General features: G+C 47.1%; 1 pseudogene; it reads left to right on the top strand.

Annotated features, from left to right (window-relative positions):
• Positions 1 to 5,389: 5,389 nt before the first annotated feature.
• LOC138781132 (protein mono-ADP-ribosyltransferase PARP10-like) overlaps positions 5,390 to 25,474 on the top strand; it is a 41,243-nt pseudogene continuing 21,158 nt past the window's right edge.

Genomic DNA, 25,474 nt, shown 5'->3' with positions numbered 1-25,474 from the left:
GGTCAGGTCACGGTGGTTTGTTGTGTGCTATGTATAGTATATACATGTTCGGGGTCAGGTCACGGTGGGTTGGTGTGCTATGTATAGAGTATACATGTTCGGGTCAGGTACTGTGGGTTGTTGTGTGCTATGTATAGAGTATACATGTTCGGTCAGGTCACGGTGGGTTGTTGTGTGCTATGTATAGTATATACATGTTCGGGGTCAGGTCACGGTGGGTTGTTGTGTGCTATGTATAGTATACATGTTCGGGTAGGGTCACGGTGGGTTGTTTGTGTGCTATGTATAGTATACATGTTCGGGGTCAGGTCACGGTGGGTTGTTGTGTGCTATGTATAGTAGTATACATGTTCGGGTTCAGGTCACTGTGGTTTGTTGTGTGCTATGTAAGAGTATACATGTTCGGGGCAGGTCCACTGTGGTTTTTGTGTGCTATGTATAGAGTATACATGTTCGGGGGTCCAGGTCACGGGTGGGTTGTTGTGTGCTATTATAGTATATACATGTTCGGGGTCCGGTCAAGGTGGTTTTTGTGTGCTATGTATAGAGTATACACGTCGGAGCCAGGTGACTGTGGTTGTTTGTGTGCTATGTAGTATATACATGTTCGGGGGTCGGGTCACGGTGGGTTGTTGTGTGCTATGTATAGTATAATACATGTTCGGGTCAGGTCACGGTGGGTTGTTGTGTGCTATGTAATAGATATACATGTTCGTGGTGCAGGTCACGGTGGGTTTGTTGTGTTGCTATGTGTGTGTATACATGTTCGGGGTCAGGTCACTGTGGGTTTGTGTGGTATGTATAGTATATACATGTTCGGGGTCAGGTCACGGTGGGTTGTTGTGTGCTATGTATAGGAGTATACATGTTCGGTGTCAGGTCACGGTGTTTGTGTGCTATTGTATAGAGTATACATGTTCGGGGTCAGGTCACGGTGTTGTGTGCTATGTTAGTATATACATGTTCTTAGGTCAGGTCTGGTGTGTTGTGTGCTGTGTGTAGTGTATACATGTTCGGGTCAGGTCACGGTGGTTTGTGTGTGCTATGTATAGTGTATACATGTTCGGGGTCAGGTCACGGTGGGTTGTTGTGTGCTATGTATAGAGTATCCATGTTCGGGTCAGGTCACTATGGGTTGTTGTGTGCTATGTATAGTGTATACATGTTCGGGGTCGGGTCACGGTGTTGTGTGCTATGTATAGTAATATACATGTTCGGGGTCAGGTCACGGTGGTTTGTTGTGTGCTATGTGTAGTGTATACATTTCGGGGTCAGGTGACGATGGTTTGTGTGGTTATGTATAGTATATACATGTTCGGGGTCGGTCACGGTGTTGTGTGCTATGTATAGTATATACATGTTCGGGTCGGGTCACGGTGGGTTGTTGTGTGCTATGTATAGTATATACATGTTCGGGGTCGGGTCACGGTGGGTTGTTGTGTGCTATGTTATAGTATATACATGTTCGGGGTCAGGTCACGGTGGGTTGTTGTGTGCTATGTATAGTATATACATGTTCGGGGTCAGGTCACGGGTTGTTGTGTGCTATGTATGAGTATCACATGTTCGGGGTCAGGTCACTGGGGTTGTTGTGTGCTATGTATAGTATATACATGTTCGGGGTCAGGTCACGGTGGGTTGTTGTGTGTATGTATAGAGTATACATGTTCGGGGGTCAGTCACTGTGGGTTGTTTTGTGCTATGTATAGTATATACATGTTCGGGTCAGGTCATGGTGGGTTGTTGTGTGCTATGTGTAGTGTATACATGTTCGGGTCAGGTCATGATGGGTTGTTGTGTGCTATGTATATATATACATGTTCAGGTCGGTCACTGTGGGTTGTTGTGTGCTATGTATAGTATATACATGTTCGGGGTCAGGTCATGGTGGGTTGTTGTGTGCTATGTGTAGTGTATACTGTTCGGGTCGGTCACGATGGGTTGTTGTGTGCTATGTATAGTATATACATGTTCGGGTCAGTCACTGTGGGTTTGTTGTGTGCTATGTGTAGTGTATACATGTTCGGGGTCGAGTCACTGTGGTTGTTGTGTGGTATGTATAGAGTATACATGTTCGGGGTCAGGTCACTATGGTTGTTGTGTGCTATGTGTAGTATATACATGTTCGGGTCGGGTCACGGTGTTGTGTGCTATGTATAGTATATACATGTTCGGGGTCAGGTCACGGTGGGTTGTTGTGTGCTATGTATAGTGTATACATGTTCGGGGTCAGGTGACGATGGGTTGTGTGGTATGTATAGAGTATACATGTTCGGGGTCAGGTCACAGTGGGTTGTTGTGTGCTATGTATAGTATATACATGTTCGGGGTCAGGTCACAGTGGGTTGTTGTGTGCTATGTATAGTATATACATGTTCGGGGTCAGGTCACTATGGGTTGTTGTGTGCTATGTGTAGTGTATACATGTTCGGGGTCAGGTCACTATGGGTTGTTGTGTGCTATGTGTAGTGTATACATGTTCGGGGTCGGGTCACGGTGTTGTGTGCTATGTATAGTATATACATGTTCGGGGTCAGGTCACGGTGGGTTGTTGTGTGCTATGTTCGGGGTCAGGTCACGGTGTTGTGTGCTATGTGTAGTATATACATGTTTCGGGTCAGGTCACAGTGGGTTGTTGTGTGCTATGTATAGTATATACATGTTCGGGTCAGGTCATGGTTGTTTGTGTGCTATGTGTAGTGTATACATGTTCGGGGTCGGTCACGGTGTTGTGTGCTATGTATAGTATATACTGTTCGGGGTCAGGTCACGGTGGGTTGTTTGTGTGCTATGTGTAGTGTATACATGTTCGGTCAGGTGACGGTGGGTTGTGTGTATGTATAGTATATACATGTTCGGTCGGGTCACGGTGTTGTGTGCTATGTATAGTATATACATGTTCGGGTCGGGTCACGGTGGGTTGTTGTGTGCTATGTATAGAGTATACATGTTCGGGGTCAGGTCACTGTGGGGGTGTGTGCTATGTTTAGAGTATACATGTTCGGGGTCAGGTCACGGTGTTGTGTGCTATGTATAGAGTATACATGTTCGGGGTCAGGTCACGGTGGGTTGTTTGTGTGCTATGTATAGTATATACATGTTCGGGGTCAGGTCACTGTGGGTTGTTTGTGTGCTATGTATAGTATATACATGTCTGGGTCAGGTCACTATGGGTTGTTGTGTGCTATGGTATAAGTTATACATGTTCGGGGTCGGGTCACAGTGTTGTGTGCTATGTGATAGTTAATACATGTTCGGGGTCGGGTCCGTGGTTGTTGTGTGCTATGTATAGAGTATACATGTTCGGGTCAGGTCACGGTGGGTTGTTGTGTGCTATGTATAGAGTATACATGTTCGGGGTCAGGTCACTATGGTTGTTGTGTGCTATGTATAGAGTATACATGTTCGGGGTCGGGTCACGGGTGGGTTGTTTGTATGTATAGAGTATACATGTTCGGGGTCAGGTCACGGTGTTGTGTGCTATGTGTAGTATATACATGTTCGGGGTCAGGTCACGGTGTTGTGTGCTATGTATATAGTATATACATGTTCGGGGTCAGGTCACGGTGGGTTGTTGTGTGCTATGTATAGAGTATACATGTTCGGGGTCGGTCACGTGGTTGTTGTGTGCTATGTATAGAGTATACATGTTCGGGGTCAGGTCACGTGGTTGTTTTGGTATGTATAGAGTATACATGTTCGGGGTCAGGTCACTATGGTTGTTGTGTGCTATGTATATAGTATACATGTTCGGGGTCAGGTCACTATGGGTTGTTGGTGTGCTATGTATAGAGTATACATGTTCGGGGTCAGGTCATGGTGTTGTGTGCTATGTGTAGTATATACATGTTCGGGGTCAGGTCATGGTGGGTTGTTTGGTATGTATAGAGTATACATGTTCGGGTCGGTCACGGTGGTGTTGTGTGCTATGTATAGTATATACATGTTCGGGGTCAGGTGACTGGGTTGTTGTGTGCTATGTATAGAGTATACACGGTCGGGGTCAGGTGACTGTGGGTTGTGTGGTATGTATAGAGTATACATGTTCGGGGTCGGTCACGGTGGGTTGTTGTGTGCGTATGTATAGAGTATACATGTTCGGGGTCAGGTCACGGTGTTGTGTGCTATGTTGTAGTATATACATGTTCGGGGTCATGTCACGGTGGTTGTTTGGTATGTATAGAGTATACATGTTCGGGTCAGGTCACGGTGTTGTGTCTATGTGTAGTATATACATGTTCGGGGTCAGGTCACTATGGTTGTTGTGTGCTATGTATAGAGTATACATGTTCGGTCAGGTCACGGTGTTGTGTGCTATGTGTATAATATACATGTTCGGGGTCAGGTCACTATGGGTTGTTGTGTGCTATGTATAGAGTATACATGTTCGGGTCAGGTCACGGTGTTGTGTGCTATGTGTAGTATATACATGTTCGGGGTCAGGTCATGGTGGGTTGTTTGGTATGTATAGAGTATACATGTTCGGGGTCGGGTCACGGTGGGTTGTTGTGTGCTATGTATAGTATATACATGTTCGGGGTCAGTGACTGTGGGTTGTTGTGTGCTATGTATAGAGTATACACGGTCGGGGTCAGGTGACTGTGGGTTGTGTGGTATGTATAGAGTATACATGTTCGGGGTCAGGTCACGGTGGGTTGTTGTGTGCTATGTATAGAGTATACATGTTCGGGGTCAGGTCACGGTGTTGTGTGCTATGTGTAGTATATACATGTTCGGGGTCAGTCACGGTGGGTTGTTTGGTATGTATAGAGTATACATGTTCGTGGTCAGGTCACGGTGTTGTGTGCTATGTGTAGTAATACACATGTTCGGGTCAGGTCACTATGTTTGTTGTGTGCTATGTATAGAGTATACATGTTCGGGTCAGGTCACGGTGTTGTGTGCTATGTGTAGTATATACATGTTCGGGGTCAGGTCACGGTGTTGTGTGCTATGTATAGTATATACATGTTCGGGGTCAGGTCACGGTGTTGTGTGCTATGTGTAGTATATACATGTTCGGGGTCAGGTCATGGTGGGTTGTGTGCTGTGTGTAGTGTATACATGTTCGGGGTCAGGTCACGGTGGGTTGTGTGCTATGTATAGTATATACATGTTCGGGGTCAGGTCACTGTGGGTTGTGTGCTATGTGTAGTATATACATGTTCGGGGTCAGGTCACTGTGGGTTGTGTGCTATGTATAGAGTATACATGTTCGGGGTCAGGTCACGGTGTTGTGTGCTATGTGTAGTATATACATGTTCGGGGTCAGGTCACGGTGGGTTGTGTGCTATGTGTAGTGTATACATGTTCGGGGTCAGGTCACGGTGTTGTGTGCTGTGTATAGAGTATACATGTTCCTGACCTCCCACGTTTGCTGTATTTGCAGATGCAGAGGGCGTCCTGTGTAAGGAGGACCACCGCCTGCAGTCTGTCAGTATCCGCGTGAGGCGTCCTCTCCCGTGGGATTCTGGGAAAGTTGCGTTGTGTGGTCTTCACCCAAACACTGAGGAGACGTTGCTGGAGCTCTATGTGGAGAAACGTCAGTGGCCGAGCAGAGTTCCTGATTGTTTGGTCGTCTGACCGGAGAACGGCCCTGGTCACATTCCTGAGCCGCTGAGTGATGGAGGTGAGCTCCGCCACGGACCAGGGTGGCCGCTTCTCCTTCACATCTGGATTAAGTCTTCTCTTTGCTTCTCTGTAGAATTTGAGCATCTGGAGAGAAGTGTTGAGAGGCGGCGGCTGCCGGGATCATCCCCCACCGTGCAGCGCGTCCGGCTCTCCGCTGACCTCCTGGTGGAGAACATTGGACGTGGACTCACCCCCGACCTCCTGGAGATGTACTTTGAGAGTCGGCGGAGTGGAGGCGGCAGAGTGAGCTCTGTGACCATGCTAAAGGGAGGACTCTGCTGCTGTGGTGTCCTTCTCTGATGTCAGTGGTGAGTGACCCCCAAACTACTGCCCGACATGGTATCACCCCAGGGTGGGGAGGGGTGCAGAGGACACACACAGGGCAGTGCCGCTCCTCATATACATACACAGGACAGTGCCGCTCCTCATATACATACACAGGACAGTGCTCCTCATATACATACACAGGACAGTGCTGCTCCTCATATACATACACAGGACAGTGCTGCTCCTCATATACATACACAGGACAGTGCTGCTCCTCATTACATACACAGGACGGTGCTGCCCCTCATATACATACACAGGACAGTGCCGCTCCTCATATACATACACAGGACGGTGCTCCTCATATACATACACAGGACAGTGCTCCTCATATACATACACAGGACAGTGCTGCTCCTCATATACATACACAGGACAGTGCTGCTCCTCATATACATACACAGGACGGTGCTGCCCCTCATATACATACACAGGACGTTGCTGCTCCTCATATACATACACAGGACAGTGCTGCCCCTCATATGACACACACAGGACAGTGCTGCTCCTCATATACATACACAGGACAGTGCTCCTCATATACATACACAGGACAGTGCCGCTCCTCATATACATACACAGGACGGTGCTCCTCATATACATACACAGGACAGTGCTCCTCATATACATACACAGGACAGTGCTGCTCCACATATACATACACAGGACAGTGCTGCTCCTCATATACATACACAGGACAGTGCTGCTCTCATATACATACACAGGACGGTGCTGCCCCTCATATACTACACAGGACGTTGCTGCCCCTCATATACATACACAGGACAGTGCTCCTCATATACATACACAGGACAGTGCTGCTCCTCATATACATACACAGGACAGTGCTGCTCCTTATATACATACACAGGACAATGCTGCTCCTCATATACATACACAGGACAGTGCTCCTCATATACATACACAGGACAGTGCCGCTCCTCATATACATACACAGGACGGTGCTGCTCCTCATATACATACACAGGACAGTGCTGCTCCTCATATACATACACAGGACAGTGCCGCTCCTCATATACATACACAGGACGGTGCTGCTCCTCATATACATACACAGGACAGTGCTCCTCATATACATACACAGGACGGTGCTGCTCCTCATATACATACACAGGACAGTGCTCCTCATATACATACACAGGACAGTGCCGCTCCTCATATACATACACAGGACGGTGCTGCCCCTCATATACATACACAGGACAGTGCTGCCCCTCATATACATACACAGGGCGGTGCTCCTCATATACATACACAGGACGGTGCTGCTCCTCATATACATACACAGGACAGTGCTGCTCCTCATATACATACACAGGACAGTGCTCCTCATATACATACACAGGCCGGTGCTCCTCATATACATACACAGGACGGTGCTGCTCCTCATATACATACACAGGACGGTGCTGCTCCTCATATACATACACAGGACAGTGCCGCTCCTCATATACATACACAGGACAGTGCCGCTCCTCATATACATACACAGGACAGTGCCGCTCCTCATATACATACACAGGACAGTGCTGCCCCTCATATACATACACAGGACGGTGCTGCCCCTCATGTAGCTAATGGGACAGTGCTGCTCCTCATATACATACACAGGACGGTGCTGCTCCTCATATACATACACAGGACGGTGCTGCTCCTCATATACATACACAGGACGGTGCTGCTCCTCATATACATACACAGGACGGTGCTGCTCCTCATATACATACACAGGACAGTGCCGCTCCTCATATACATACACAGGACGGTGCTGCTCCTCATATACATACACAGAACAGTGCTGCTCCTCATATACATACACAGGACGGTGCCGCTCCTCATATACATACACAGGACAGTGCCGCTCCTCATATACATACACAGGACGGTGCTGCTCCTCATATACATACACAGAACAGTGCTGCTCCTCATATACATACACAGAACAGTGCTGCTCCTCATATACATACACAGGACGGTGCTGCTCCTCATATACATACACAGGACGGTGCCGCTCCTCATATACATACACAGAACAGTGCTGCTCCTCATATACATACACAGAACAGTGCTGCTCCTCATATACATACACAGAAACAGTGCTGCTCCTCTATACATACACAGAACAGTGCTGCTCCTCATATACATACACAAGGACGGTGCTGCTCCTCATATACATACACAGGACGGTGCCGCTCCTCATATACATACACAGAACAGTGCTGCTCCTCATATACATACACAGAACAGTGCTGCTCCTCATATACATACACAGAACAGTGCTGCTCCTCATATACATACACAGGACGGTGCTGCTCCTCATATACATACACAGGACGGTGCCGCTCCTCATATACATACACAGAACAGTGCTGCTCCTCATATACATACACAGAACAGTGCTGCTCCTCATATACATACACAGAACAGTGCTGCTCCTCATATACATACACAGGACAGTGCTGCTCCTCATATACATACACAGGACAGTGCTGCTCCTCATATACATACACAGGACGGTGCTGCTCCTCATATACATACACAGGACAGTGCCGCTCCTCATATACATACACAGGACAGTGCTGCTCCTCATATACATACACAGGACAGTGCCGCTCCTTATATACATACACAGGACAGTGCCGCTCCTCATATACACACACAGGATGGTGCTGCTACTCATATACATACACAGGACGGTGCCGCTCCTCATATACATACACAGGACAGTGCCGCTCCTCATATACATACACAGGACAGTGCCGCTCCTCATATACATACACAGGACGGTGCTGCCCCTCATGTAGCTAATGGGACAGTTCTACAGGACAGGGCGGAAGAATTGACCCATTGACTTTTTTTTAGTGGATTACTGAGAGCATTCTTCTGGGGGCTGTGACACTGGATCCTGGTGTTCCTCATCCTACTCCTGATCCCCCAAACCTCTGGAGCTTCCATTGTTTCGGATAAGTAGGAGGTTGGGAGTAATGGTTCCCGATGTGATGTTAGTGCTGATATATAGGTGGGAGGACTGGGTACTTATATGTGTGCAGCATTTCTATAACCTGCGCCATGTAGCACCTTATCCTCTGTATATTCCAGCGGCCACGCGGGTCCTCAGCCGGACACATTCACTGAACAGCTGCCTGCTGACTGTCTCCTCATACTATCCCGACTTGCTGGGATCTCCAAGCTTAGAGGAAACAGGACCTCCAGAAGAGAATAGCAGCAAGGATGCAGGGACTGTGCAGAAGATGGACGTAAGAACAGAGAACATGGAGGTTCAGGACGGACAAAAGGAGATGCTGAGGGATTCTGTCATAGTGGATCCGGCCACAGTCATGAGTGATCATGTGGAACAGAAGATGTCTCCTCCTGTGGGGTCTCCGCAGGATATGGCGACGAGGGAACACAGTGAAAGGGGTTTGTCAGTGGCAGCAGTGCAGGAAGCCGAGGTCCTCATGGACTTCTGTGAGCTGCGCTTCATGCAGGAATATCAGCATGAGCTGCTGGCGGGGATGGATCACGTGACCATTGTCCCCCTGGAGGCACATGACAAGTGTGGATTCAGGGTGAGCGTCTGGAGGCGGAGCCTGATGTGGGGGGTGGGGAGAGGAGGGACATGTTTGTACAGCGTTTATTTTTATATGCATGTGGATTATCCAAACAGCGCTGCTCTCTCCCGGTGTACCGCCAAAACATTGCAGCATTTACTGCCAGGAATAATGCACCAGCTGTAAAAATGTCTCTCGTGTGATGGGACTGGTGGCTCTATGTGTGTCCTCTCCCTCAGTTATGGTGTCTCTCGTGTGATGGGACTGGTGGCTCTATGTGTGTCCTCTCCCTCAGTTATGGTGTCTCTTGTGTGATGGGACTGGTGGCTCTATGTGTGTCCTCTCCCTCAGTTATGGTGTCTCTCGTGTGATGGGACTGGTGGCTCTATGTGTGTCCTCTCCCTCCTCAGTTATGGTGTCTCTCGTGTGATGGGACTGGTGGCTCTATGTGTGTCCTCTCCCTCCTCTATGACGTTATGGGTGTCTCCTTGTGTGTGTGATGGGACTGGTGGCTTTAGGTGTGTCCTCTCCCTCAGTTATGGTGTCTCTTGTGTGATGGGACTGGTGGCTCTATGTGTGTCCTCTCCCCTCAGTTATGGCCTCTCTCGTGTGATGGGACTGGTGGCTCTATGTGTGTCCTCTCCCTCCTCAGTTATGGTGTCTCTCTGTGTGATGGGACTGGTGGCTCTATGTGTGTCCTCTCCCTCAGTTCTGGTGTCTCTCGTGTGATGGGACTGGTGGCTCTATGTGTGTCCTCTCCCTCCTCAGTTATGGTGTCTCTCGTGTGATGGGACTGGTGGCTCTATGTGTGTCCTCTCCCTCAGTTATGGTGTCTCTCGTGTGATGGGACTGGTGGCTCTATGTGTGTCCTCTCCCTCAGTTATGGTGTCTCTCGTGTGATGGGACTGGTGGCTCTATGTGTGTCCTCTCCCTACTCAGTTATGGTGTCTCTCGTGTGATGGGACTGGTGGCTCTATGTGTGTCCTCTCCCTCAGTTATGGTGTCTCTCTGTGTGATGGGACTGGTGGCTTTATGGTGTGTCCTCTCCCTCAGTTATGGTGTCTCTCGTGTGATGGGACTGGTGGCTCTATGTGTGTCCTCTCCCTCAGTTATGGACTGGTGGCTCTATGTGTGTCCTCTCCCTCAGTTATGGTGTCTCTTGTGTGATGGGACTGGTGGCTTATGTGTGTCCTCTCCCTCAGTTATGGTGTCTCTCTGTGTGATGGGACTGGTGGCTCTATGTGTGTCCTCTCCCTCCTCAGTTATGGTGTCTCTCGTGTGATGGGACTGGTGGCTTTAGGTGTGTCCTCTCCCTCAGTTATGGTGTCTCTCGTGTGATGGGACTGGTGGCTCTATGTGTGTCCTCTCCCTCCTCAGTTATGGTGTCTCTCGTGTGATGGGACTGGTGGCTCTATGTGTGTCCTCTCCCTCCTCAGTTATGGTGTCTCTCGTGTGATGGGACTGGTGGCTCTGTGTGTGTCCTCTCCCTCAGTTATGGTGTCTCTATGTGTGTCCTCTCCCTCAGTTATGGTGTCTCTCGTGTGATGGAACTGGTGGCTCTATGTGTGTCCTCTCTCTCAGTTATGGTGTCTCTCGTGTGATGGGACTGGTGGCTCTATGTGTGTCCTCTCCCTCCTCAGTTATGGTGTCTCTCGTGTGATGGGACTGGTGGCTCTATGTGTGTTCTCTCCCTCAGTTATGGTGTCTCTCGTGTGATGGGACTGGTGGCTCTATGTGTGTCCTCTCCCTCAGTTATGGTGTCTCTCGTGTGATGGGACTGGTGGCTCTATGTGTGTCCTCTCCCTCAGTTATGGTGTCTCTTGTGTGATGGGACTGGTGGCTTTAGGTGTGTTCTCTCTCTCAGTTATGGGGTCTCTCGTGTGATGGGACTGGTGGCTCTATGTGTGTCCTCTCCCTCAGTTATGGTGTGTCTCGTGTGATGGCCACCACAAAATACAGGGCCAAAAGCCCAGAACACATCAGATAGGATTCCCACTAGTAAAATAAAATATAACTTTTATTGGCTCAATCTAATAAAGTCTATAGTGCAATTAAAAACACACACTCATATTTCCTTAGTCTCATGTGATTCCCACTTGGGGTATATACACTAGCTGGGTAGCTGCAGACTACTCGCAATTAAACATACTGTCCTATCTGTCTATTTTGTATATAAGGACAATAGAGTGCGCACATTAAAACACCAACGCATAGCCCCTCAACTAGTTTCACCCTCACTCGGGCGTCATCAGGAGGTGGGCTTATGGCTAAGCGGCGCCCCTTTTTCACTCATATTTATATGCCCCAGTTATGACATCATGTGTTAATTGTCAACCTAACCAATCATCTACTGGGGATATCGTAGGATATTCCCACATCGGCCTCTTAACCAATAATCATGAAGTACGTCAGACGCCGATAACAAACATGAAATCGCCATTCTACTTAGCTCCTCCCTCACCATAGCGTATTCATAATGGGTGTCCGTGATGGGTCCCTACCACGAATCTTCATCACGATCAGCTGATCCGGTCGCCGCAGTCAGCTCCTCCCCCGCATCACTCACCGGTCACCTGACTCGGTCACATGATCGGGTCTATGATGACGCCAGCAGATCTCATCTGCGCATGTACGCTCAACTAGCGTTCCGTTACTATGGTGATCCGGACCTTTACCCTTACCATAGTGTCTATCCATAATTAAGAGGTTCAATCCTTTTCCTTTTCTTTTCCTTTTTATTCCCTCTTTTCTTTCTTTTTTCTTTTTCCATGGTATCCGAGAGAATGTAAGTGGCCATAAGAAATCAGTGTAAATAAATGGATAAAGGAACTAGTGTATACACCTACTATTATTAACTCTAACTCATAACGCTAGGGAATGGCTGTTCTTTTATATTATATAAGTTTTATATATATATAATATATAATTTTCTATCTGAGATTAGGGACATATAGTCTTAAAGGGGACAAAAAATGCACTGCAAAATGTAATTACAGAAAAGCCAAAAAAGAAAACCCCTCATTGAGTCCCTGTGGACTCATACTAGAGAGTCTATGAATCCACTTAGCCTCTTCACGTAGTAACAATCTATCCAGGCATCCCTTCCTTGGTCCCAACTTCGGTTGGGAGATGCCTATAAATTGTATTTCTTCGCATTTACCTCCATGGAAAGTCCTCACATGTCTGGATATCGGTGTATCTTCCTCATTCCTGATGGTACTCAAATGTTTAGAAATCCGTCTCCGAAATTCCTGTGAGGTCTTCCCTACATATACCTTCGGACAGCTACACCTGGCTAGATAGATGACCCCCCTAGACCTACAATTAATAAATTGTCTAATTTGATAAACCCTGAGGTCAACAGGATTTTGAAATGTCTTGTGTGTTGGTACAAATCTACATAGTTGACATCTTCCACAGGGGTGTGAGCCAACCACACTGGATCTTAACCAGGATTCCTTCCTCTCTTCCTCATAATGGCTATGGACCAAAATATCCCGTAAATTTTGTCCTCGCCTATAGGTCACAGTTGGTCTTAGCCCTACTACCTTTTTGAGATCTTGATCTCCCAGCAGAATCTTCCAGTGTCGACGTAAAATCATCATAATAGATGATGCATTGGCATCATACGTCCCGATGCACCTAATTTTCTTTTCTTCTGTTGTTTGTCCTGAATGAGAACAGAGGAAGTCTCCTTGAGGATAAATTTCCAACTGGACAAACAACAGAAGAAAAGAAAATTAGGTGCATCGGGACGTATGATGCCAATGCATCATCTATTATGATGATTTTACGTCGACACTGGAAGATTCTGCTGGGAGATCAAGATCTCAAAAAGGTAGTAGGGCTAAGACCAACTGTGACCTATAGGCGAGGACAAAATTTACGGGATATTTTGGTCCATAGCCATTATGAGGAAGAGAGGAAGGAATCCTGGTTAAGATCCAGTGTGGTTGGCTCACACCCCTGTGGAAGATGTCAACTATGTAGATTTGTACCAACACACAAGACATTTCAAAATCCTGTTGACCTCAGGGTTTATCAAATTAGACAATTTATTAATTGTAGGTCTAGGGGGGTCATCTATCTAGCCAGGTGTAGCTGTCCGAAGGTATATGTAGGGAAGACCTCACAGGAATTTCGGAGACGGATTTCTAAACATTTGAGTACCATCAGGAATGAGGAAGATACACCGATATCCAGACATGTGAGGACTTTCCATGGAGGTAAATGCGAAGAAATACAATTTATAGGCATCTCCCAACCGAAGTTGGGACCAAGGAAGGGATGCCTGGATAGATTGTTACTACGTGAAGAGGCTAAGTGGATTCATAGACTCTCTAGTATGAGTCCACAGGGACTCAATGAGGGGTTTTCTTTTTTGGCTTTTCTGTAATTACATTTTGCAGTGCATTTTTTGTCCCCTTTAAGACTATATGTCCCTAATCTCAGATAGAAAATTATATATTATATATATATATAAAACTTATATAATATAAAAGAACAGCCATTCCCTAGCGTTATGAGTTAGAGTTAATAATAGTAGGTGTATACACTAGTTCCTTTATCCATTTATTTACACTGATTTCTTATGGCCACTTACATTCTCTCGGATACCATGGAAAAAGAAAAAAGAAAGAAAAGAGGGAATAAAAAGGAAAAGAAAAGGAAAAGGATTGAACCTCTTAATTATGGATAGACACTATGGTAAGGGTAAAGGTCCGGATCACCATAGTAACGGAACGCTAGTTGAGCGTACATGCGCAGATGAGATCTGCTGGCGTCATCATAGACCCGATCATGTGACCGAGTCAGGTGACCGGTGAGTGATGCGGGGGAGGAGCTGACTGCGGCGACCGGATCAGCTGATTGTGATGAAGATTCGTGGTAGGGACCCATCACGGACACCCATTATGAATACGCTATGGTGAGGGGAGGAGCTAAGTAGAATGGCGATTTCATGTTTGTTATCGGCGTCTGACGTACTTCATGATTATTGGTTAAGAGGCCGATGTGGGAATATCCTACGATATCCCCAGTAGATGATTGGTTAGGTTGACAATTAACACATGATGTCATAACTGGGGCATATAAATATGAGTGAAAAAGGGGCGCCGCTTAGCCATAAGCCCACCTCCTGATGACGCCCGAGTGAGGGTGAAACTAGTTGAGGGGCTATGCGTTGGTGTTTTAATGTGCGCACTCTATTGTCCTTATATACAAAATAGACAGATAGACAGTATGTTTAATTGCGAGTAGTCTGCAGCTACCCAGCTAGTGTATATACCCCAAGTGGGAATCACATGAGACTAAGGAAATATGAGTGTGTGTTTTTAATTGCACTATAGACTTTATTAGATTGAGCCAATAAAAGTTATATTTTATTTTACTAGTGGGAATCCTATCTGATGTGTTCTGGGCTTTTGGCCCTGTATTTTGTGGTGGACAGTATTTCCATCAGTATGGATTCCTTTTAGGCACACTTAGGGTTAGCTATTGATCTCGTGTGATGGGACTGGTGGCTTTAGGTGTGTCCTCTCCCTCAGTTATGGTGTCTCTCATGTGATGGGACTGGTGGCTCTATGTGTGTCCTCTCCCTCCTCAGTTATGGTGTCTCTCATGTGATGGGACTGGTGGCTCTATGTGTGTCCTCTCCCTCCTCAGTTATGGTGTCTCTCGTGTGATGGGACTGGTGGCTCTATGTGTGTCCTCTCCCTCCTCAGTTATGGTGTCTCTTGTGTGATGGGACTGGTGGCTCTATGTGTGTCCTCTCCCTCAGTTATGGTGTCTCTTGTGTGATGGGACTGGTGGCTTTAGGTGTGTCCTCTCCCTCAGTTATGGTGTCTCTCGTGTGATGGGACTGGTGGCTCTAAGTGTGTTCTCTCCCTCAGTTATGGTGTCTCTCATGTGATGGGACTGGTGGCTCTATGTGTGTCCTCTCCCTCCTCAGTTATGGTGTCTCTCGTGTGATGGGACTGGTGGCTCTATGTGTGTCCTCTCCCTCCTCAGTTATGGTGTCTCTCGTGTGATGGGACTGGTGGCTCTGTGTGTGTCCTCTCCCTCAGTTATGGCCTCTCTCGTGTGATGGGACTGGTGGCTTTAGGTGTGTCCTCTCCCTCAGTTATGGTGTCTCTCGTGTGATGGGACTGGTGGCTCTATGTGTGTCCTCTCCCTCCTCAGTTATGGTGTCTCTCGTGTGATGGGACTGGTGGCTCTATGTGTGTCCTCTCCCTCAGTTATGGTGTCTCTTGTGTGATGGGACTGGTGGCTTTAGGTGTGTCCTCTCCCTCAGTTATGGTGTCTCTCGTGTGATGGGACTGGTGGCTCTATGTGTGTCCTCTCCCTCCTCAGTTATGGTGTCTCTTGTGTGATGGGACTGGTGGCTCTATGTGTGTCCTCTCCCTCAGTTATGGTGTCTCTTGTGTGATGGGACTGGTGGCTTTAGGTGTGTCCTCTCCCTCAGTTATGGTGTCTCTCGTGTGATGGGACTGGTGGCTTTAGGTGTGTCCTCTCCCTCAGTTATGGTGTCTCTCGTGTGATGGGACTGGTGGCTTTAGGTGTGTCCTCTCCCTCAGTTATGGTGTCCCTCGTGTGATGGGACTGGTGGCTTTAGGTGTGTCCTCTCCCTCAGTTATGGCCTCTCTTGTGTGATGGGACTGGTGGCTCTGTGTGTGTCCTCTCCCTCAGTTATGGTGTCTCTTGTGTGATGGGACTGGTGGCTCTATGTGTGTCCTCTCCCTCAGTTATGGTGTCTCTCGTGTGATGGGACTGGTGGCTCTATGTGTGTCCTCTCCCTCCTCAGTTATGGTGTCTCTCGTGTGATGGGACTGGTGGCTCTGTGTGTGTCCTCTCCCTCAGTTATGGTGTCTCTCGTGTGATGGGACTGGTGGCTTTAGGTGTGTCCTCTCCCTCAGTTATGGCCTCTCTCGTGTGATGGGACTGGTGGCTCTATGTGTGTCCTCTCCCTCCTCAGTTATGGTGTCTCTTGTGTGATGGGACTGGTGGCTTTAGGTGTGTCCTCTCCCTCAGTTATGGTGTCTCTTGTGTGATGGGACTGGTGGCTCTATGTGTGTCCTCTCCCTCAGTTATGGCCTCTCTCGTGTGATGGGACTGGTGGCTTTAGGTGTGTCCTCTCCCTCAGTTATAGCATGTTGTGTAGAGATGATCGAACAGCGTGAATTTTTTAGGTTCATTCGAACTCAAATCATCAGCATTTGACTCCCGCTGGCTTCCCGTTGCGTGGAGACGGTGGAGACAGCCCGAGTACCGCCTGGAAAAAAACGCCCTATTGACTCTAGGCTGTATCCCTGTCTTCCAGGCGGTACTCGGGCTGTCTCCACCTTCTCCACGCAACGGGAAGGCAGCGGGAGTCAAATGCTGATGGTTCGAGTTCGAACGAACCTGAAAATTGAAGCTGTTCGATCATCTCTAATCTTTTGTGATCGGGCTTTTTCTTTTAGGTTGCAGGAGATAAGGTCTCTTGTAAGACTGCAGTGGAGCTTCTCCTTCACATTGTATCCTCGCTGTCATCTCGTACAGTCACATTACAGTACCCAGGGGTGTCTCTGTTCCTTTTGGAGGATGAGGGTCAGCGGACAGTGCTGGAGACAGAACAGCATCACCAGTGCATTATCGACACGTCTGATCTGAGCTGGTGTGCGGTGGGCTGTAAGGTAAAGAACATGGCACGGCCTCCCCTCTCATGTTACCACCCACAGCTACAGAAGTCTCATCCTCTATGTTATTGTGTCTTCTGCAGCCACCCGACCCCTGGAGCTTTGTATATGTCCCCCATACTGAGGCATCTGCTGTCCAGCTCCTCATAGCTGAAGAGTCGTCCAAGGAAAAGGGGGCCCAGCATCCTGCAGACATAGGTGAGGCTGACAGTATCTACAGTAAGGGAGGGTTGTCATACACCGCCCCATGACTACAGACCTCCCCTAACAGACCGTGACCATAGACTGTGATCGACCAGACAGTGACCATAGACTGATCGACCAGACAGTGACCATAGACTGATCGACCAGACAGTGACCATAGACTGATCGACCAGACAGTGACCATAGACTGATCGACCAGACAGTGACCATAGACTGTGATCGACCAGACAGTGACCATAGACTGTGATCGACCAGACAGTGACCATAGACTGTGATCGACCAGACAGTGACCATAGACTGTGATCGACCAGACAGTGACCATAGACTGTGATCGACCAGACAGTGACCATAGACTGTGATCGACCAGACAGTGACCATAGACTGTGATCGACCAGACAGTGACCATAGACTGTGATAGACTGCCCCCTGACCATAGACTGTGATAGACCGCCCCCTGACCATAGACTGTGATAGACTGCCCCCTGACCATAGACTGTGATAGACCGCCCCCTGACCATAGACTGTGATAGACCGCCCCCTGACCATAGACTGTGATAGACCGCCCCCTGACCATAGACTGTGATCGACCAGACAGTGACCATAGACTGTGATCGACTGCCCCCTGACCATAGACTGTGATCGACCAGACTGTGACCATAGACTGTGATAGACCGCCCCCTGACCATAGACTGTGATAGACCGCCCCCTGACTATAGACTGTGATAGACCGCCCCCTGACCATAGACTGTGATAGACCGCCCCCTGACCATAGACTGTGATAGACCGCCCCCTGACCATAGACTGTGATAGACCGCCCTCTGACCATAGACTGTGATAGACCGCCCCCTGACCATAGACTGTGATAGACCGCCCCCTGACCATAGACTGTGATAGACTGTCCCCTGACCATAGACTGTGATAGACCGCCCCCTGACCATAGACTGTGATAGACCGCCCTCTGACCATAGACTGTGATAGACCGCCCCCTGACCATAGACTGTGATAGACCGCCCCCTGACCATAGACTGTGATAGACTGTCCCCTGACCATAGACTGTGATCGACTGCCCCCTGACCATAGACTGTGATAGACCGCCCCCTGACCATAGACTGTGATAGACTGCCCCCTGACCATAGACTGTGATAGACCGCCCCCTGACCATAGACTGTGATCGACTGCCCCCTGACCATAGACTGTGATCGACCAGACTGTGACCATAGACTGTGATAGACTGCCCCCTGACCATAGACTGTGATAGACCGCCCCCTGACCATAGACTGTGATAGACCGCCCCCTGACCATAGACTGTGATAGACCGCCCCCTGACCATAGACTGTGATAGACCGCCCCCTGACCATAGACTGTGATAGACCGCCCCCTAACCATAGACTGTGATAGACCGTCCCCTGACCATAGACTGTGATAGACCGCCCCCTGACCATAGACTCCTCTCAGGCAGGCTATCCTTAATTGAGACTGGCACCATGGTAACCAGTTGGCTGGGTTAGTAATATACTGGGAAATTCTATCACTAACTGGAAATATTGTTGAAAATCAACGTATGCAAATCAGAGCGTCCATGTAGCTTCGTAAGGGTCCGGATGCTTAAATATCTATAACAACGGGAGTGTTGTAAATGAGCTGCTACCTCCGTATAGCATACAGCCCGTTCTCCTTTACCCAATAAGTACATCACCACACTAGGGCTGGGCCATTAATCAAATTAATTCAACCAGAATTTGAGAATTGATTTGATTTTGTGTGAAAATCGTAAATTCTGGGATGCGGGCGGGCAGGCGATGCTGTCGGCGCATTGATGGTGACCTCCAGCTGCTGAAGCAGGGTCCTCTGTCCCCGCCGCTGACTCGCCCCCATAGTATAAGGAGTACATGCTGCACATGGAGGAGGCCGCAGGGACAGCTGAGATTGGGTGACTGGGGCAGAGGTGGTAGGGTCCCTGCAGGTGCTGGAGCTGTACGGCAGGATCAGGGCTCTATCCTGCAGTCCCTGCGGCCTCCTTCACAGACGGGGGACCTTTATGTTTGGATGGGAGGATGCATGGGGTGAGAGGAGGAGGTGAAAGTGTGTGCCCAGGTGGAGTGGGAGGAGGGTATACTGGGTATGTGCCCTCCTTCCCCACTTACCCACAGCCTCTTCCTCAGTCACCCCCACCTGCCCTAGTTGTAATTGTGCACCCCCCCCAGTGCCCCTTCTCCAGTTGCCCACAATTCTTTGTGATGCTACTACTACACCCCTCATCTGTTACTGTACTACTACTACACTCATCTCTACCTATACTATTACACCCCTCATCTCTACCTGTACTACTACTACACCCCTCATCTCTACCTGTACTACTACTACACCCCTCATCTGTACCTGTACTACTACTACACCCCTCATCTATACCTGTACTACTACTACACCCCTCATCTCTACCTGTACTACTACTACACCCCTCATCTATACCTGTACTACTACTACTACACCCCTCATCTATACCTGTACTACTATTACACCCCTCATCTATACCTGTACTACTACTACTACTACACCCCTCATCTATACCTGTACTACTACTACACCCCTCATCTATACCTGTACTACTACTATTACACCCCTCATCTATACCTGTACTACTACTACTACTACACCCCTCATCTGTACCTGTACTACTACTACTACTACATCCCTCATCTTTACCTGTACTACTACTACACCCCTCATCTCTACCTGTACTACTATTGCACCCCTCATCTATACCTGTACTACTACTACACCCCTCATCTATACCTGTACTACTACTACATCCCTCATCTATACCTGTACTACTACTACACCCCTCATCTATACCTGTACTACTACTACATCCCTCATCTATACCTGTACTACTACTACACCCCTCATCTATACCTGTACTACTACTACACCCCTCATCTATACCTGTACTACTACTACACCCCTCATCTATACCTGTACTACTACTACACTCCCATCTATACCTGTACTACTACTACACCCCTCATCTATACCTGTACTACTACTACACTCATCTCTACCTATACTATTACACCCCTCATCTATACCTGTACTACTACTACACCCCTCATCTATACCTGTACTACTACTACATCCCTCATCTATACCTGTACTACTACTACTACACCCCTCATCTGTACCTGTACTACTACTACTACACTCATCTATACCTGTACTACTACTACTACTACACCCCTCATCTATACCTGTACTACTACTACTACTACACCCCTCATCTATACCTGTACTACTACACCCCTCATCTCTACCTGTACTACTACTACACCCCTCATCTATACCTGTACTACTACTACTACACCCCTCATCTATACCTGTACTACTACTACACCCCTCATCTATACCTGTACTACTATACCCCTCATCTCTACCTGTACTACTACTACACTCCTCATCTATACCTGTACTACTACTACACCTCTCATCTATACCTGTACTACTATACCCCTCATCTCTACCTGTACTACTACTACACTCCTCATCTATACCTGTACTACTACTACACCCCTCATCTCTACCTGTACTACTACTACTACACCCCTCATCTCTACCTGTACTACTACACCCCTCATCTATACCTGTACTACTACTACACCCCTCATCTATACCTGTACTACTACTACACCCTCATCTATACCTGTACTACTACTACACCCCTCATCTGTACCTGTATTACTACTACTACACCCCTCATCTATACCTGTACTACTACTACTACACCCCTCATCTGTACCTGTACTACTACTACTACACCCCTCATCTATACCTGTACTACTACTACACTCCTCATCTATACCTGTACTACTACTACTACTACTACACCCCTCATCTATACCTGTACTACTACTACATCCCTCATCTATACCTGTACTACTACTACTACACCCCTCATCTGTACCTGTACTACTACTACTACACTCATCTATACCTGTACTACTACTACACCCCTCATCTGTACCTGTACTACTACTACTACACCCCTCATCTATACCTGTACTACTACTACACTCCTCATCTATACCTGTACTACTACTACTACTACACCCCTCATCTATACCTGTACTACTACACCCCTCATCTCTACCTGTACTACTACTACACCCCTCATCTATACCTGTACTACTACTACTACACCCCTCATCTATACCTGTACTACTACTACACCCCTCATCTATACCTGTACTACTATACCCCTCATCTCTACCTGTACTACTACTACACTCCTCATCTATACCTGTACTACTACTACACCTCTCATCTATACCTGTACTACTATACCCCTCATCTCTACCTGTACTACTACTACACTCCTCATCTATACCTGTACTACTACTACACCCCTCATCTCTACCTGTACTACTACTACACCCCTCATCTCTACCTGTACTACTACACCCCTCATCTATACCTGTACTACTACTACACCCCTCATCTATACCTGTACTACTACTACACCCCTCATCTATACCTGTACTACTACTACACCCCTCATCTGTACCTGTATTACTACTACTACACCCCTCATCTATACCTGTACTACTACACCCCTCATCTCTACCTGTACTACTACTACTACACCCCTCATCTATACCTGTACTACTACTACTACATCCCTCATCTATACCTGTACTACTACTACTACATCCCTCATCTATACCTGTACTACTACTACTACATCCCTCATCTATACCTGTACTACTACTACACCTCTCATCTCTACCTGTACTACTACTACACCCCTCATCTATACCTGTACTACTACTACTACACCCCTCATCTCTACCTGTACTACTACTACACCCCTCATCTATACCTGTACTACTACTACTACACCCCTCATCTATACCTGTACTACTACTACATCCCTCATCTATACCTGTACTACTACTACACCCCTCATCTCTACCTGTACTACTACTACACCCCTCATCTATACCTGTACTACTACTACTACACCCCTCATCTATACCTGTACTACTACTACACCCCTCATCTATACCTGTACTACTACTACACCCCTCATCTATACCTGTACTACTACTACACCCCTCATCTATACCTGTACTACTATACCCCTCATCTCTACCTGTACTACTACTACACTCCTCATCTATACCTGTACTACTACTACACCCCTCATCTCTACCTGTACTACTACTACTACACCCCTCATCTCTACCTGTACTACTACACCCCTCATCTATACCTGTACTACTACTACACCCCTCATCTATACCTGTACTACTACTGCACCCCTCATCTGTTACTGTACTACTACTACACTCATCTCTACCTGTACTACTACTACTACTACTACTACTACTACTACACCCCTCATCTTTACCTGTACTACTACTACACTCATCTCTACCTGTACTACTACTACTACTACTACTACTACTACTACTACACCCCTCATCTTTACCTGTACTACTACTACTACTACTACTACTATACCCCTCATCTCTACCTGTACTACTACACCCCTCATCTATACCTGTACTACTACTACACTCATCTCTACCTATACTATTACACCCCTCATCTCTACCTGTACTACTACTACTACACCCCTCATCTATACCTGTACTACTACACCCCTCATCTATACCTGTACTACTACTACACCCCTCATCTATACCTGTACTACTACTACACCCCTCATCTTTACCTGTACTACTACTACACCCCTCATCTCTACCTGTACTACTACTGCACCCCTCATCTATACCTGTACTACTACTACTACACCCCTCATCTATACCTGTACTACTACTACACCCCTCATCTATACCTGTACTACTACTACACCCCTCATCTATACCTGTACTACTACTACACCCCTCATCTCTACCTGTACTACTACTACACCCCTCATCTATACCTGTACTACTACTACTACACCCCTCATCTCTACCTGTACTACTACTACACCCCTCATCTATACCTGTACTACTACTACTACACCCCTCATCTCTACCTGTACTACTACTACACCCCTCATCTATACCTGTACTACTACTACTACACCCCTCATCTATACCTGTACTACTACTACACCCCTCATCTATACCTGTACTACTACTACTACATCCCTCATCTATACCTGTACTGCTACTACACCCCTCATCTATACCTGTACTACTACACCCCTCATATATACCTGTACTACTACTACACCCCTCATCTATACCTGTACTACTACTACTACATCCCTCATCTATACCTGTACTACTACTACTACATCCCTCATCTATACCTGTACTACTACTACTACATCCCTCATCTATACCTGTACTACTACTACACCTCTCATCTCTACCTGTACTACTACTACACCCCTCATCTATACCTGTACTACTACTACTACACCCCTCATCTCTACCTGTACTACTACTACACCCCTCATCTATACCTGTACTACTACTACTACACCCCTCATCTATTACCTGTACTACTACTACATCCCTCATCTATACCTGTACTACTACTACTACACCCCTCATCTATACCTGTACTACTACTACACCCCTCATCTATACCTGTACTACTACTACACCCCTCATCTATACCTGTACTACTACTACTACACCCCTCATCTATACCTGTACTACTACTACACCCCTCATCTATACCTGTACTACTACTACTACATCCCTCATCTATACCTGTACTACTACTACACCCCTCATCTATACCTGTACTACTACTACTACACCCCTCATCTATACCTGTACTACTACTACACCCCTCATCTATACCTGTACTACTACTACACCCCTCATCTATACCTGTACTACTACTACACCCCTCATCTATACCTGTACTACTACTACTACACCCCTCATCTATACCTGTACTACTACTACATCCCCTCATCTATACCTGTACTACTACTACACCCCTCATCTATACCTGTACTACTACTACACCCCTCATCTATACCTGTACTACTACTACACCCCTCATCTATACCTGTACTACTACTACACCCCTCATCTATACCTGTACTACTACTACACCCCTCATCTATACCTGTACTACTATACCCCTCATCTCTACCTGTACTACTACTACACTCCTCATCTATACCTGTACTACTACTACACCCCTCATCTCTACCTGTACTACTACTACACCCCTCATCTATACCTGTACTACTACTACTACATCCCTCATCTATACCTGTACTACTACTACACCTCTCATCTCTACCTGTACTACTACTACACCCCTCATCTATACCTGTACTACTACTACTACACCCCTCATCTCTACCTGTACTACTACTACACCCCTCATCTATACCTGTACTACTACTACTACACCCCTCATCTATACCTGTACTACTACTACAAACCTCATCTATACCTGTACTACTACTACACCCCTCATCTATACCTGTACTACTACTACACCCCTCATCTATACCTGTACTACTACTACACCCCTCATCTATACCTGTACTACTACTACTACACCCCTCATCTATACCTGTACTACTACTACACCCCTCATCTATACCTGTACTACTACTACACCCCTCATCTATACCTGTACTACTACTACACCCCTCATCTATACCTGTACTACTACTACTACACCCCTCATCTATACCTGTACTACTACTACACCCCTCATCTATACCTGTACTACTACTACACCCCTCATCTATACCTGTACTACTACTACACCCCTCATCTATACCTGTACTACTACTACTACACACCCTCATCTATACCTGTACTACTACTACACCCCTCATCTATACCTGTACTACTACTACACCCCTCATCTATACCTGTACTACTACTACTACACCCCTCATCTATACCTGTACTACTACTACACCCCTCATCTATACCTGTACTACTACTACACCCCTCATCTATACCTGTACTACTACTACACCCCTCATCTATACCTGTACTACTATACCCCTCATCTCTACCTGTACTACTACTACACTCCTCATCTATACCTGTACTACTACTACACCCCTCATCT

The sequence above is a fragment of the Dendropsophus ebraccatus genome, unplaced genomic scaffold (assembly GCF_027789765.1).
Source record: "Dendropsophus ebraccatus isolate aDenEbr1 unplaced genomic scaffold, aDenEbr1.pat pat_scaffold_926_ctg1, whole genome shotgun sequence".
Lineage (NCBI taxonomy): Eukaryota > Metazoa > Chordata > Amphibia > Anura > Hylidae > Dendropsophus > Dendropsophus ebraccatus.
This window is presented reverse-complemented; position numbering and strand designations above follow the sequence as displayed.